Genomic DNA, 17,151 nt, shown 5'->3' with positions numbered 1-17,151 from the left:
ACACTGCTCACCCCACCCGACACTGCCCCACCCCCCCGACACTGCTCACCCCCCCTGACACTGCTCACCCCCCGACACTGCTCACCCCACCCCGACACTGCTCACCCACCCCCCCGAAACTCCCCACCCCCCTCTGACACTGCTCCCCTTCTGACACTCCTCACCTCCCCCCTCCGACACTCTTCTCCCCCCTCTGACACTGCCCCCCCCGATACTCCTCACCCCCCCCCCCTCCCCCCCCCGCCCCCGACACTTCTCACCCCCCTCTGATACTGCTAGGATTAAAAACAGTGAACATGTGCATTTCAAAACTGTAGTTCACTGAAAGCAGACTTTACCTCCATGATGTGAAAGGGACATTCACCACGTCACTCAGCCTCCCGCCTCACCCAAACACTTGGTGTATACTGGAACCAGGACAGGGAAGTCCTCCGGCTGCAGCTTGAAACATTAAACCCGCAGTTTGGCTCGCGGGTCAGGGCACGAGCTTTCACTCTGACACTGAGCTGAAGATTTTGGTCCCCTCGCAGGACAAAGAGATTGGAGGGTAAATTACTCAGGGGTTAGCCAGGAGCATGAAAGTTATCAGCAAGCCCCTTTTTGCAGAATGACACGTTGGAAAGCAAATCTTAATGGCAGGGACAAACGTGCTGACACTATTTTCATCCTTCGACTACTTGTCTATGAAAATACTATTCTTCCAGGGAAACTGGTTTTGTAATCTTTCAACTCATAAACTGTGATATTGATTATAAGATTAAAATTGAAGTAATAAATCTACTTAAGATTGTTATTGTTACAATGTTCGTCCTAAATTGCCAAAATAAATAGTGAACAATTAAAAAAAAAATTTTGTTTGATTTGTACTGACTTTATTTTCTCATCCTCTTTGTCCATTTTACTATAACTTTAATATTACTCTTTTTATAATTAATCAACGCTGTTCTACTATGTTCACCTTTAGCCTCCATTCTTTCTCACCTTCAAATTGTTTTTATTCACCTGCCATTATCCATTTTGGAATGAAAGTAGCTTTGAAATAAATTGCTCATTAATTGTCTAAAATTAATTCCAAACACTAGTTTTTCATACAATAAAATGGCGAAGAATTTTCTATTAACGTTGTTATATCAATCCTTTTCCGTACAGAATAGGAAGGGATAGCTACCAGATGAAGTGCCTGGACCAGTAAACTGCTCTGTGCTTTGCAGAGATAAAACTGTCAGGTTATTTAGAATGGCTTAATATAGTCCTACATATGTAACATCAACCTTCACAGAGTTGTCAGTCATGATGATTAAAATTGGCTACACTTTGAATATCTGCCCCCAAAATAGTCAAAACAAAGTTTATAATTTTAACTTCACTGTAATAGGGAGAACAATCGATTGGAGGGCGTCAAATGTAACTCCACTATTTAACAAGGAGGGAGAAAGCAGGAAAATACAGACCGATTGGCTGAACATTAGTGTGGTTTCTATTACAAAGGATGTGACACTTAGATAATATCAACGGAATTAGACAATGTCGACACAGATTTATGAAAGGGAAACAAGCCTGTTGGAGTTTTTTAAGGCTGTAACTGGCAGAACAGATGAGGGAGAACCAGTGGATGTAGTATATTTAGATTTTCAGAAAGCTTTTGGGAAAGCCCCACATAAAAGGTTAATGTGCAAAATTATGATATTTGGAGTAATTGGCATTGTAGTAACTTGACCACAAAAGGTAGTCCAGAGTGTGGTGAAAGTTCAGTCTTCTTTACTTAAAAAATATTGAAATAACAGTACAGCATGGATTCATAAACTAGCGGCAACTATATCCAGGCCGCATGTGAAAATACTAAAGACCTGTGCAAGTCGGTCACTCGCACATGCTCACACTTGCTAAGGACATCTGTACATATAATCAAATAGGAAGATGCTTACTCTAACAGTATAACAGGCATCAATTGAGAATTGGTTAGTGGACTGGAAACAGAGGGGGCTGGATTCTCCCTTTCTGAGACTAAGTGTTCACGTTGGCGCAGAGTTTGGGGATTTTCACGACAGCAAAACTAGCGCCGAACCTGAACCGATTCAGCAACTGTGGAGGGCCCCATATATACACTCATCCCAGCCAACAAGATGGCACTCGTTCTGCTGGAGCACGCCCATAAAGCTGATGGGTCGGCTGGGGCCAGAGGGCACCTGGGGGTGTGGCCAGCGGGGACACCCATATAACCCATGGCCCTAAGTTCACAGTGGGCTGTTAGAGGCGTGCGCAGCTGCATGGCTGCTTTCCGGCTGTGGCAATGGTGTGCCATACCTGTCCACCCCAAGTCCACAGCCCACCTCCTGGCCACCCCCCGCTAATCCCACCAGTGCCGGCAGAAGCCCCCCGGACAGTGGCACAACTGTCAACAAATTATGGCGATTTTGGACACTTTCTGTACCTCCTCTCTCTCAGCAGCCACCATGCCGGTTTCACGATTTTTAAAAGCGCAAGTGAATCGCGCCATCGGGAACTCCCGCCCATCGTAGGCGGAGAATCACGGGGCCTCAGAGAATACCGGGTCAGGCCTGCTGATGGTGTGCAAGGGGTGTTTACTGTACGTGAATTCCGGACCACATTGACGCAACTGTTGTGAACAAAGAACAAAGAAAAGTACAGCACAGGAACAGGCCCTTTGGCCCTCCAAGCCTGCGCCGACCATGTTGCCTGTCTAAACTAAAAACCTCTACACTTCCTGGGTCTGTATCCCTCTATTCCCATCCGATTCATGTATTTGTCAAGATGCCCCTTAAATGTCACTATCGTCCCTGCTTCCACCGCCTCCCCCGGCAGCGAGTTCCAGGCACCCACTACCGTCTGTGTAAAAAGCTTGCCTCGTACATCTCTTCTAAACCTTGTCCCTCGCACCTTAAACCTATGCCCCCTAGTAATTGACCCCTCTACTATGGGAAAAAGTCTCCAACTATCCACTCTTTCTATGCCCCTCATAATTTTGTAGACCTCTATCAGGTCGCCCCTCAGCCTCTGTAGTTCCAGTGAGAACAAACCAAACTCAATTAAACCTCTCTTCATAACTACTGCCCTCCATACCAGTTTCCTGCTCCTGAGAAATTGGTGGGACCCGGTTCGATTGGTTGGCTGGTGGCCAATGAATAGGCCAAAAAAATGTATTCTGCCTGGTAACAGGCGGTGATTGGATCCTACCCATGTGGGATGATTTTTCACAGACTTAAGGAATGTAGAGTTGGAGACCTGGAAGCTGCGAGACAAGGGCCTGTTCTATCTCTCTCTCCCTCTCTCTCTCTCTCTCTCTATATCTCTGTTTCTGTCTCGCTCTTCCTTGTTTTTCTCCAGAAAAGCTGATGTATTTCTGAAACTGTAGAGACCTGAATGAATCTATAGTGAAAACCATTGCAGACTGGAAACAGCAAACCAAAGGCCTAGATTGAAGAAAAGTGTTGGAAACAACCATATTAAAAAAAGATGCATCTCTTTTTACTTTCATCCTTATTTTTTACATCCCTCCTCTCCCCTCTGTGTTTGTTGTCGCTGGGACGAGTTTATGTGGGGGTGGGGAGGGGTGTTTAGGAATTCAATAATAATTAACCTGTTGTATTTGCTGCATACTTAGTTAGAGTTATTGTTATTAGCATACTTAATTGTGTTTAAATTTACAAACCTGGTGACTGGAGTTATTGGGAAGCTAAGGAGCCAAGCATTTGAGTGTTATTCTAAGAAATATTGATTAATTTCAATTGTGTTGCGACTCTGGGTCAAGTGGGGCTGGAATTGACCGCACACTAACCCAGGGGGGCTGTAACAAAATTGTGAACCCTCTCTTTTGTCATGTGAGAGTACCTTTAAGAAATGGGTGTTTATCAAATAGCTGCAGTGGATGTACCTTTAAGAAAGGATGTTTATCAAATAGCTGCAGTGATGTCAGAGTGTGGGTGGAGCTGAGCTGTCTGTCTGTTTTTACTTTCGTTTTTGAGCTGGCAGCTATAGTGTGTGTTTGGTTTCGTTTTCAGAGTTGGAGCTGCATCCAGCCAAACAAGGTATGGTTTTGATGTCTCTCTTCATGAAAGGGAATGTCTTCAGATCACTTGCTAATTTAAACGTGAGAATTTAAATCTGCTATCTTTGTTAAGCAAGGTATTTGTCTTATGGATGTTGCTAGGAAAGATTAAGGGTTATTTATAGAGTACTGTATTCTTTGGGGGAAGCATTTGAGTTGATAGTTGCTAAGATGTTTACTGTGTGTTTATAAAATGTTAACTGGATTCATATAATCAACATTGTTTTGTTTTAAAAGTACTTTAGATCTCTGTTGCATCACACCTGTAGAGGGGCCCGTGTGCTCCCCATAACCAAAATCTATTTAAAGTTGTGGGTCAGGTGAACTCCATGATATACTTTGGGGTTCTTTAAACCCTGGCCCGTAATACTTTACTATCAGTTACACTATATCAATACAACCTTATCTCTCTATCATCTCTGCGCAATAGGTGTTTATCTGCAAATGTGCATTCAACTGATATTTGGAGGTAAATATAGAAGTAAAAATTGACTTTGTAGCCGAATCAAATAATAGTTTCTGTGGAACTTCCATCCTTCTGCTTATCGGCAGTTCTTTCATTTTAAACAGCACAAGGACATTTTAATATTTTAAACAGACTATTATAACTAATTATTATTTTGTTGTAAGTTTGGTGTCTAGATGAGGGTTTTGGGGATTGCCTATTCTCCAAAGTATGCTGCTCCAGTCTGTAGCTTCTCAAAGCCATAACTATTTACAGCAAGTGTTTGCACATTTGGAGCTCTGCACATCCCCAAGTCTTTTTCCCTATCATATTTACATCCTTGCACATCTCCTTCCAAAGTCTCAGACTTCACAAGGTTACCCTCTGTGGTACCTTGACCAATCTCCCTGATTTTGATCTGATCTCTTTTGAGGTGAATGATATTCCATACTTTTCCTTCTGATGGTGCGAGTGATCTCCTAAGTGGCTGTAGAGCTTGGAGAAGTCTTTCTTCTTTTTCTGGATCTGAGTAGTAAGCCCAGTTTCTATTTGCTTTTTTACCAAGGATATTAAGGCACGGCAGTTTCTCTTTATGATATCCTGATCTGTCTCAATCCTGTCGAATTTTGGTTGTGGAGGTATTTTAACAATGACTGTGCCTTCCTTCTGTTCGTCCTGGACTCTGTTCCCGGGCTTCAGCACTGGTAACTTGCGTGCTATTTGCCTGTGATTACAATACAAAGCCTAGTTGCTTCTCTGTTCTTCCTCATACTGTTTAACCCTCTTGTGGTCGTTCCTGGTGCTATTGGGTTTGAGGTTTTGTTCTTGGATGCTTAAGGCAGAAGAAAAACAGCTATAAATTTGGTGGTGGGAATGTCAGTGATGAAGGGCATGTTAAATGGCTTCAAGGTGATTTAGAGTGAGTGGACAAATACATGGCAGATGCAGTGTAACGTGGATAACTATGAAGTTATCAACTTCATGAAGAAACAGAAAGGCAGAGCTTTATTTAAAAGGTGATAAATTGGGAAATGTTGATGCACAAAGTGACCTGGGTGTCCTACTGCACCAGTCACTGAAAGCAAGCATGCAGGTACAGCAAGACGTTAGGAAGGCAAATGGTATGTCGGCCTTCATTGCAAGAGGACTTGAGTACAGGAACAAGGATGTCTTACTGCAGCTGTACAGGGCCTTGGCGAGACCACACCTGAAGTACTGTGTGTAATTTTGGTCTCCTTACCTAAGAAAGGATATACTTGCTGTAGAGGGAGTGCAGCAAAGGTTCACCACACTGACTCCTGGGATGGCAGGATTGTCATAAGAAGAAAGATTGGGGCGACTCAGCCTGTATTCACTTGAATTTAAAACAATACGCGCAAATCTAATTGAAACATATAAAATTCTGACAGGGCTAGACAGACTGAATGCAGGGATGATGTTTCCTCTGGTTGGGGAGATCTAAAACAAGGGGTCACAGTCTCAGGATACGCGTTAGGCCAGTTAGGTCTGAGATGAGGAGAAACTTCTTCACTCAGAGGGTGGTAATAGTGGGTGGCACGGTAGCATAGTGGGTAGCACAGTTGCTTCACAGCTCCAGGGTCCCAGGTTCGATTCCCGGCTTGGGTCACTGTCTGTGCAGAGTTTGCACTTTCTCCCCGTGTCTACCTGGGTTTCCTCCGGGTGCTCCGGTTTCCTCCCACAGTCCAAAAATGTGCAGGTTAAGTGGATTGGCCATGCCAAATTGCCCTTAGTGTCCAAAAAGGTTGGGTGGGGTTACTGGGTTACGGGGATAGGGTAGGGGTGTGGGCTTAGGTAGGGTGCTCTTTCCAAGGGCCAGTGCAGACTCGATGGGCCGAATAGCCTCCTTCTGCACTGTAAATTATATGGTTCTATGAAACCTACAGAATTCTCTACCAGAAGGCTGTGAAGACTAAGTCGCCAAATATATTTAAGCAGGAATTAGATAGAGTTCTCGACTCTAAAGGTGTCAAGAGTATGAGGAGAGCTCTTGAGTATGTCATTGAGATAGAGGATCAGCCATGATCATATTAAATAGTGGTGCAAGCTCAAAGGGCCGAATGGCCTACATGCTGTTTTCTGTGCTTCTATGTAAATCATTTCTTCAAAAGGATGAGTAATGCTCAGCCACTAGGTTGATTGCTAAGCTCTTGCACAACATTTGCTATTCCTAGATGACCTTGGGGAAGTCGTTGAAGAACATCAAACCAAAATATTCTCAGTATGGCCATTCTCTTGTTGATGACTAGCAAGTCACCAATGGCAGTACAGCATTTGCACTGTTCAAAGTAGTGCCTTAATATCGGATTAGTGTGGATATAGACTGGCCAACCTTTCAGACAATATTCTCAGATTTAGACATTCCTCATCTTGTTGCTGGGCTTGTTTTATTTCCTGCAACTTTTTTGGAGTAGCTGCTAAGTAATTTAGAATGTATATGCTTCAACCTCCTTGATGAACTGTAAATCCTCTTCTGATGGTATTTGTGACAGTGTGTCTGTCATCGCACTCTATGATGGCATCATATCTCATCAATCTTAGTCTGAACTGTTGGATTCTGGGAAGCACTTCACAATTTCTTTCATGCTCAGAAGGGTGACTATTGGCTCCTGGTCTATTTCAAATTTGAAGTGCCATTCCATATCACAGACTGAAAATCCTTTACATGCCCACATTGCTGCCAAGCCTGCCAATGCTTCTCTTTCTATTGGGATGTATTGTTGTTCTGTCTGATGGGTTCATTGACGTTTGCTAAATTTGCTCAGAACTTGCCTGCTTGGTTGACCATCTCAAGGAATCTTTGAAGCTCAGTTATGGTCCTGCGTTGTTGAAAACTGTGATTCCAATGGCTTGCACTCTGTGATTGAGAAACGAGACCGTGGGCGGGATTTTCAACATCCCCCGTGTGATTCCTGGTGGCACTGGGGCCTTCTCGTCCCACCACTGTCAACAGGGTTTCCCGTTGTATTCACCCCCGCTGCTGGGGTACCTGTAGTGAGGGCTCGCCGTTGGCGGAACCACAAGATCCTGCTGGCAGGAACGGCCAGAAAATTCCGGCTTATCGGTTTGCCGAATTCACATTTCTCATTCATTGTTAAACCTGCATCCTGTAAGATCCTCAGGACTTCTCTGACTCTGCCATAACATTCTTCACTCGTGGAGCCATGTATCAGCATGTTGTCAGGATGGAATATTATGTTTTCTAGAATGTGAGACTTTGCTTTCTGGAAAACATCTGAAAGGGCAATCTGTTGAAACTAGAACAATCGAATAGTGCCAGAAAAGTGGTCAGCAATCTGGATTCTTTGCCCAGAGGCAATTACCAACATCCACACAAAATGCGCCCCTCAAGAGAACGTTTCCCCCCCGCCCCCGCCTGCCCCCCTGCGACCGCCCACGGCACAGGAATACCCAGGAACCATAGGGTCTGGTTAAGCACAAGGCTAAATAGCTGGCTTTTAAAGCAGACCATGGCAGGCCAGCAGCACGGTTCAATTCCTGTACCGGCCTCCCCGAACAGGTGCCAGAATGTGGCGACGAGGGGCTTTTCTCAGTAACTTCATTTGAAGCCTACTTGTGACAATAAGCGATTTTCATTTCATTTTTCATTTTCATTTCATTTCAACACCCCACCCCATGTGTCAGGGGGAAGTGCCAGGGGCTAGTGCCCAGGCATGTTCCTCTTCCCCCAGGGGCTGTACATACCTGTGCCTCTTTTGGCGGGATCTGTTCCATTTTCCAAAACTGGTTGTAAACCACGTTGAGATTAGTAAGAAGTCTTACAACACCAGGTTAAAGTCCAACAGGTTTGTTTTGATATCACTAGCTTTCGGAGCGCTGCTCCTTCCTCAGGTGAAGACTGCCTTGGAGAACGCTTACCCGGAGATCAGAGGCTGAATGCCCTTGACTGCTGAAGTGTTCCCCGACTGCTGAAGTGTTCCCACGTACACCCCGCATTGGAGATCTCTATTGCCTCACACCAGGCCGTCCTATTGTTTCAGGCAATGGGACCCTGTGTGAGTACCTCTCTGGCTACATCGAGGGCATGTTGAAACCCATTGTACAAGGTACTCCCAGCTTCTGTCGCGACACGATGGACTTCCTACAGAAACTCAGCACCCATGGACCAGTTGAACCAGGAACATTGCTCGTCATAATGGACGTCTCGGCACTCTACACCATCATCCCCCATGACGACGGCATTGCTGCAACAGCCTCAATACTCAACACCGACAACTGCCAATCTCCAGACGCAATTCTGCAACTCTTCTGCTTCATTCTGGATCACAACGTCTTCACCTTCGACAACAAGTTCTTCATCCAGACGCACGGAACAGCCATGGGGACAAAATGTGCACCCCAATACGCCAACATCTTCATGCGCAAGTTTGAACAAGACCTACTCACCGCACAGGACCTTCAACCGACATTATACACCAGATACATTTCCAGATCGATGAAATCTTTTTCCTTTGGACCCACGGCGAAGAATCACTGAAACGACTACACAATGACATCAATAAGTTCTACCCAACCATCAGACTCACCATGGACTTCTCTCCAAATCAGTTGCATTCTTGGACACACTCGTCTCCATCATAGATTATCATAGAATTTACAGTGCAGAAGGAGGCCATTCGGCCCATCGAGTCTGCACCGGCTCTTGGAAAGAGCACCCTATCCAAGGTCAACACCTCCACCCTATCCCCATAACCCAGTAACCCCAGCAAACACTAAGGGCACTTTTGGACACTAAGGGCAATTTATCATGGCCAATCCACCGAACCTGCACATCTTTGGACTGTGGGAGGAAACCGGAGCACCCGGAGGAAACCCACACACACACGGGGAGGATGTGCAGACTCCGCACAGACAGTGACCCAAGCCGGAATCGAACCTGGGACCTGGGACCCTGGAGCTATGAAGCAATTGTGCTATCCACAATGCTACCGTGCTGCATCAAGGACGGTCACCTCAGCACTTCGCTTTACCGCAAGCCCACGGATAACCTCACGATGCTCCACTTTTCCAGCTTCCACCCAAAACACATTAAAGAAGCCATCCCCTATGGACAAGCTCTCCGTATACACAGGATCTGCTCAGATGAGGAGGAGTGTAACAGACATCTACAGACATTGAAAGATGCCCTCGTACGAACGGGATATGGTGCTCGACTCATCGATCGACAGTTCCAATGTGCCACAGCAAAAAACCGCATCGACCTCCTCAGAAGACAAACATGGGACACAACCGACAGAATACCCTTCGTCGTCCAGTACTTTCCTGGAGTGGAGAAACTACGACATCTTCTTCACAGCCTTCAACACGTCATCGATGAAGATGAACATCTTGCCAAGGTTATCCCCACACCCCCACTACTTGCCTTCAAACAACCGCGCAACCTCAAACAAACTACAGCAGCAAACTACCCAGCCTTCAGAACAGTGACCACGACACCACACAACCCTGCCATGGCAATCTCTGCAAGACGTGCCAGATCATCGACATGGATACCACCATTACACGTGGGAACACCACCCACCAGGTATGCGGTACATACTCGTGCGACTCGGCCAACGTTGTCTACCTCATACGCTGCAGGAAAGGATGTCCCGAAGCGTGGTACATTGGCGAGACCATGCAGACGCTGCGACAACGAGTGAACGGACATCGCGCGACAATCACCAGGCAGGAATGTTCCCTTCCAGTTGGGGAACACTTCAGCAGTCAAGGGCATTCAGCCTCTGATCTCCGGGTAAGAGTTCTCCAAGGCGGCCTTCAGGACGCGCCACAACGCAGAATCGCCGAGCAGAAATTTATAGCCAAGTTCCGCACTCACGAGTGCGGCCTCAACCGGGATCTGAGATTCATGTCGCATTACGTTCATCCCCCATCATCTGGCCTGCGGAATCCTACCAACTGTCCTGGCTTGACACAATTCACACCCCTCTAATCTGGCGTTACCCCATCTCTGGATCTGTAAAGATTTAATCACCTGCTAATGCTCGCATTCCAAGCATTGTCTGGCATCTTTGAATTTGTCTATGTATATGTTTCTGGAACATACCTCTTCATTCACCTGAGGAAGGAGCAGCGCTCCGAAAGCTAGTGATATCAAAACAAATCTGTTGGACTTTAACCTGGTGTTGTAAGACTTCTTACTGTGCTCACCCCAGTCCAACGCCGGCATCTCCACACGTTGAGATGAGATCATGTTAGTGCGGAGGGGGGGAGTTTCCTGTGTTGGGGGATGATGCAGTAGGGGGCCCGTTAATTACATGTAAATATATGATAATGGAGATCACAATCTTTCATGGTATAAACCCATTATGTCATTGGCCGGAAGCGGGGGGCGGGGGGCAGGGCCAATTGAGCAGGGAAGTCCCACCAACATGAAAACTGTTTTGGGACACCCCTTCAAATCTCCGCCATTCCCGCCATAGAAGTGGGTGGAAACCCCTCCCCTACAGGTTTGAGCAGCATCCATTAGGAGAATAGGGAGACCCAAACTCCTTTCTGACCCTGACTGCACAGTGAAACAAATGGCAGCGAGTAATAGATCTAGCAAATCTTAAAATGAAGCTACAGGGTTGGCAAGGAAAAAGAATCTTGAAGCAAGGAAAAAGCAACAAAATTTAAAATTAATCAAGGCAGCCTAAACACCCTACACATACCCCCAACCATCTCCCCCCACACTACTCACTGCCACCCCGGTGCCTGCCCCACCTTTTTAACTTTCAACCCAGCCTGAACTGAAAGGAAGAACCGCCCCCGACATCCCTCGCTGACGATTCAATTCTCCTTAAAGAAGTCAATGAACCGGTTCCACCTCGAGGTGAACCCCTCCTCTGCACCCTAATGTCGTACTTGATCGTCTCTAAGTGCAGGATCTCTGCCAAATCGCTCATCCACACCCCTACACTTGGAGACTCCAAGTCCTGCCAGCCCAACAAAATCCGTCTCATGGCTATCGGGGAGGCAAAGGCCAATATATCAGCCTCTCTCCCCGCCTGCACGCCTGGATCCTTCGGTGCTCCAAATATTGCCGCCTCTGGACTCGGAGCTACCGTTACGCCCAAAACCTTTGAAATTATGGGCGGGATTCTCTGACCCCCTGCCGGGGCGGAGAATCACCAGGGGCGGGCGTGAATCCCGCCCCCGCCGGTTGTCGAATTCTCAGGCACCGGATATTCGGTGGGGGTGGGAATCGCGCCGCGCCGGTTGGCGGCCCTCCCCCCGGCGATTCTACGGCCCGCGATGGGCTGAAGTCCCACTGCTGGAATGCCTGTCCCGCCGGCGAGAATCAAACCACCTCTCTTACCGGCGGGACAAGGCGGTGCGGGCGGGCTACGGGATCCTGGGGGGGGGCGCGGGGCTATCTGGCCCCGGGGGGGTGCCCCCACGGTGACCTGGCCCGCGATTGGGGCCCACCGATCCGCGGGCGGGCCTGTGCCGTGGGGGCACTCTTTTTCCTTCCGCCGTCACCATGGTCTCCAGTATGGCGGAGGCAGAAGAGACCCCCTCCACTGCGCATGCGTGGGGATGCCGTGAGCTGCCGCTGACGCTCCCACCCATGCGCTGCACGGCAAAGTCATTTCCGCGCCAGCTGGCGGGGCACCAAAGGCCTTTCCCGCCAGCTGGCAGGGCGGAAATCAGTCCGGCGCGGGCCTAGCCCCTCAAGTTGAGGGCTCGGCCCCATAAGATGTGGAGAATTACGCACCTTTGGGGCGGCGCGATGCCGGACTGATTTGCGCCGTTTTTGGCGCTGATCGGCGGACATCGCGCCGATTGCAGAGAATCCCGTCCCATATCTGCAATTCCTCCAAAATCCCCTGAACCTTGAACATGCCCAAAACATATGGACATGGTTCACCTGTCCCCCAAACACTGCCCACAACTATCCTCCACCCCTGAGGAGAACCGACCCATCCTGGACCCATCCCGTCATGTGTCCCCCATGCACCATGTTAAACTGGGTGAGCCTTAGTCTTACTCACGACGAGGACGCATTAACCCTCCGCAAAGCCTGACTCCGTAGTCCAACCCACAGTGCCCCCCACCTTCTACTTATTCTCCACTGGGGCACTCTCTCTTCATCAGCTCCCCATACATATCCGAGACCTTGCCTTCTCCTATTTCCCCCTTAGACAGAAGTTTGTCCTGCGGCACTAGGGGTGGCAGCGTCAGAAACGAAGGCACCTCCTTCCTCATAAAGTCCCTCACCTGCAGATACCTGAACCCATTCCCCTTTGGCAACTGATAGGTCCCTCCAAGTCTGCAAACTTTCCTCCAACAAATAAATCCCTAAAGTATTCTATCCCTACCTGCCGCCACCCCCAGAACCTCACATCCAACCCCGCGGGAGCAAACCAATGATTGTCAGAGACAGGCACCCACATGTCTTCCATTCTAAAATGCTGCCGGCACTGGTGTGGTATCAGTACTGATACCACCACCAGACTCGTGGAGTACGTGGCCAGCAAGAACGGAAGGAGCGTCAACTGTAGTGCTCTCAAACTGGTCCCTTTACACAAGGCCGCCTCCATCCGCCCCCACACCAACCGCTTCTCCACTGCCCATTTTCTAACTATTGCAATGTTTGCTGCCCAATAAGAGATTTGGCTGAGGACACCCTCCTAGCCCGTGGAGCCTCACCTGTCCACACCAACCTCAAAATCATCCCATTAACCTTCCTAAAAAAGGGCTTGGGTACAAAGACTGAGAGGTTCTGAAACACAAACAAAAACCAAAAACGTCAGCCAAACTGGCCTCTTTACCTCCTGGACCTGACCAGCCAAAGATAATGGCAGCACAGTTCACCTCTTAAAGTCCACCTTCATTTCCCTCCACCAACCACACCAAGTTCAACTTATGCAGCTCGGCCTAACTCTGCGGCACTTTTATTCCAAGGTAACAATAAGTCGCCCCTACTAAATGAAGCAGCAGCCCTCCTCAAACCCCTCACCTATCCCCAGGCATTAATTGAGAATATCTCACTTCTCTGCGTGTTAAATTTATACCCTGAATAGAGACCAAACGCCCACAAAATCCCCATGATCCTGTCAAAGCTCCCAACGGGTCCAAAATATACAGCAGGAGATCATCCGTATACAAAAAAACTTGCTCCACCTCCCCCCCCCAACCTACCCTCCATTCAATACCTGTCCACTCCCTCGAGATTTTGAGTGCCATTGCCAAGAGCTCAATCGCCAGGGCAAAGAGCAGCAGGGCGAGCGGACACCCCTGCCTCTTTCCCCGTACTTCCCCAAAGTATTCCAAGCTGACTCTGGTAGTCCGAGCACTGGCCTTAGCTGCCTTATACAACAGCTTAACCCAGTCCAGAAATCCCTTCCCAAACCCAAACCGCCCCAGCACCTTGAATAAGTTCGCCCACTGCGCCAGATCGAAAGCTTTATCCGCGTCCATCACCACACCCACTTCCCCGTCACGGCCCTCCAAAGGCATCATAATGACTTTCAGCAACCTCCGGACATTTGTCGATAGCTGCCGCCCCTTTACAAATCCTGTCTGGTCCTCACCAATCACCCCTGGGACTTAATCCTCTTACAGATCGACAGTGTCTTCACCAGCAGCTTTGCATCGACATTCAACAGTGAAATCAGGTGGTATGGCCCACACTGTTCCGGATCTTTGTCTTTCTTTAAAATGAGCAATATCGAAGCCTGAGACTCCATGGGTGGGTTTTGGGGGGGGGGGGGGGGGGGGGGGGGGGGGAGCTCACCTCTCACCATCGACCTATTGTACATCTCGACTAACAGGGGCCCACTCCGACCCAAACCTCTCACAGAACCCAGCTGGGAAATCATCCGGATTCGGGGCCTTCCCTGCCTGCATCAACCTCACGCAATCCATTACCTCCCTCAGCCCGATCAGATCCCCCAGTCCTTGCACCTTTGCCTCGGCCACCTTCGGCATTTCCAGCCTATCCAAAAACCGCATCATATCCTCATCCCTCCCCGGAGGCTCTGAGCTATACAATTTCCGGTAAAATGCCTCAAACACCCCATTCACCTCCTCTGGCTCCATAATCATACCCCCGTCATCTCCCATCCTCCCAATTCCCTTCACCGCCACCTGTCTCCTCAACTGATGTACAAGAATCCTGCTGGCTTTCTCCCTATATTTGTATATTGCCCCTATGGCCCTGTGCATCTGCCCCATTACCTTTCCCGTTGACACAAATCCAAACTCCATCTGGAGTTTCCTTCTCTCCTTCAACAGCAGTCCCTCAGGTGCCAGCGAGTACCTCCACTCAACCCTCAGAATTACCTCCATCAATCTCAATTTCTCAGCCCGTTCCACCCTCTCCTTCTGCGCCTAGATTGAGATAACCCCCCTCCGCTTTACCACTGCCTTCAGCACGCCCACAACGTGGAGGCACAAACCTCCCTCATATTATTCTGCTCCACATAGTTCCTGATAGCCATTCCTTTCTTCTCGCAAACCTCCTTTTACGCCAATAACCCCACATCCAATCTCCATTGCTCCTCTTTGCCACCCGCAAATCCACCCAATGCAGCACGTGGTCAGACACCAGGATTGCCGAATACTCTGATCCAACCACTGCCGCCGCCAACGCCTTGTCCAGGACAAAGAAATCAATCCGGGCGTGTGCGAAGTATGAAAATTCAGCATGTTGGAAGTTGCGAGGAAAGCCCATGGAGGATTCTGGAAATGGAACAAAAGTGGAGAATATTACAGGGCAGACTGCAGCACTAATTGGATTTAGGAGACTTGAGGTAAGCACTGCTGTGAGAGCAGGTGTGATGAAGGAGGTAGATCAAAGATATATACGGTTTTATCAAAGGGGAAGAACTATTTTCAACAAAACCCATAACTATTGTAAGAGACACAGGTACTACACACACTTTCTTACTGGAGGATTTGGTTTTCCTTCTGGAGAGTTCAATGAAAGCTTAGTGAAGGGGATAAGTAGGGATAAGTTCCATTCTGTAAAGTACAATTGGAGTGTGATTTATTGTCAGGCCCAGTAGTTGTCAGAGTGGTTAAAAAGTTACCAGTGGACGGAGTAGACGTACTTTTGGGGCTCGATTTGGCAGGAGTGAAGGCTGTAGCTTCACCCATGATTACAGAGAGTCTAAGGGAAGAGAAGGAGACAGAACAGTTACAGGATCAATTTCCAGATATTTGTCCGTCGTGTTTGGTGAGCAGACCAATGGCGGAACAAAGTCCACCACCACAGATTAAAGTCACACTACAATCAGACGATAGGGTACCAAAACTATCCTTGAGATTGAGGAATATTCCGAGGTAGTGTTTGGCAGGACTTTATTAATTGAGGACCAGGAGGCAGATTCAGAGTTACATAGATTAGCACATTCAACCCTCATCGAAATTGAGGCTGAGTGGTTCCAGAGTGCAATTACATTAAGAATGGAGTTCTGGTGAGGAAGTGGAGACATCCTCAAAGATCTGCGGACGAGTAGTGGACAGTTGTTCATCAGATAGTTACACCACCAAAATATTGCATGTATGTACTGCAGATAGCAAATGAGATTGCAGGACACGTAGCAATTTGGAAAACTCAGGCATCAGTCAATGGGAATTTTTCCTGACAAGGACTGCATAACGATGTAGTGCAAGAAACTGTCATACCTGTCAGGTAATAGGTAAACCACAGCATGTGATTAAACCAGCACCGTTAATACCAGAACCAGTGTTTGAAGAACCATTTATTCAGGTATTGGTAGAATGTGTAGGATCGTTGCCTAAAACAAAGGCAGGGCATCAGTACATTCTTACGGTCATGGATATCACCATCCAATTTCAGAATCTATGCCTTTGAGATAGTAGTGGAAAAGTTGACATCATTTTTCATACGCTATGGCCTACAATCTAACCAGGGTTCTAACTTTATGTCTAAAATTTTCCAGGACATAATTTGTAGTTTAGGTATCAAACAATTAAAATCAACTGCATATCAACCACAAACTCACGGAGCTTTGGAGAGATGTCATCAGACACTCAAAACCATGATAAGGGCCTGATGCCATTAATATCCAAGAGATTGGGACAAGGAATTGGATTGTTCAATATTTGCCACCAGAGATTCTTGAAATGAATTAGTTTATGGCCATGAAATGCGGGGTCCATTAAAATTGATGAAAGAGAAGTTTCTAAAACAACAGGATGAACCCTCAAAGTTGGATTACGTGTCCACGTTACTGGAAAGACTTACAGGCGCTTGTCAGGTAGCCCAAGAGCATTGAAAGGTTTTAGGAGAAAGAATGAAATTATGGGCAGACAAACGTGCCAGGTCCAGAATATTCCAGGCTGAAGAAGAGGTACTGTAAGTAAAGTAAAAAAAGTGTAAAGTCGTCATAGTTCCAGATGACCATAGGCTGCTTTCCCCTTTGAGGTGGAGAGCTGACTGGTGGCGATTTAACCTGAGGATCATCATACCTCAGGTAAGAGGCAAGGTTGAGAAGGTGAGCCTTCATGAATGATCTCAGCCGGTACAGGAATTAAACTCAAGCTGATGGCCTCACTCTGCATCACGAACCAGCTGTCCAGCCAACTGATCTAATCTTACAGCAGTTCAATGTTAAGATTGTACACATCCCCAGAAGGGATAACGGGA

Source organism: Scyliorhinus torazame, chromosome 14, assembly GCF_047496885.1.
Source record: "Scyliorhinus torazame isolate Kashiwa2021f chromosome 14, sScyTor2.1, whole genome shotgun sequence".
Classification (NCBI taxonomy): Eukaryota; Metazoa; Chordata; class Chondrichthyes; order Carcharhiniformes; family Scyliorhinidae; genus Scyliorhinus; species Scyliorhinus torazame.
Note: the sequence above shows the minus strand (reverse complement) of the source record.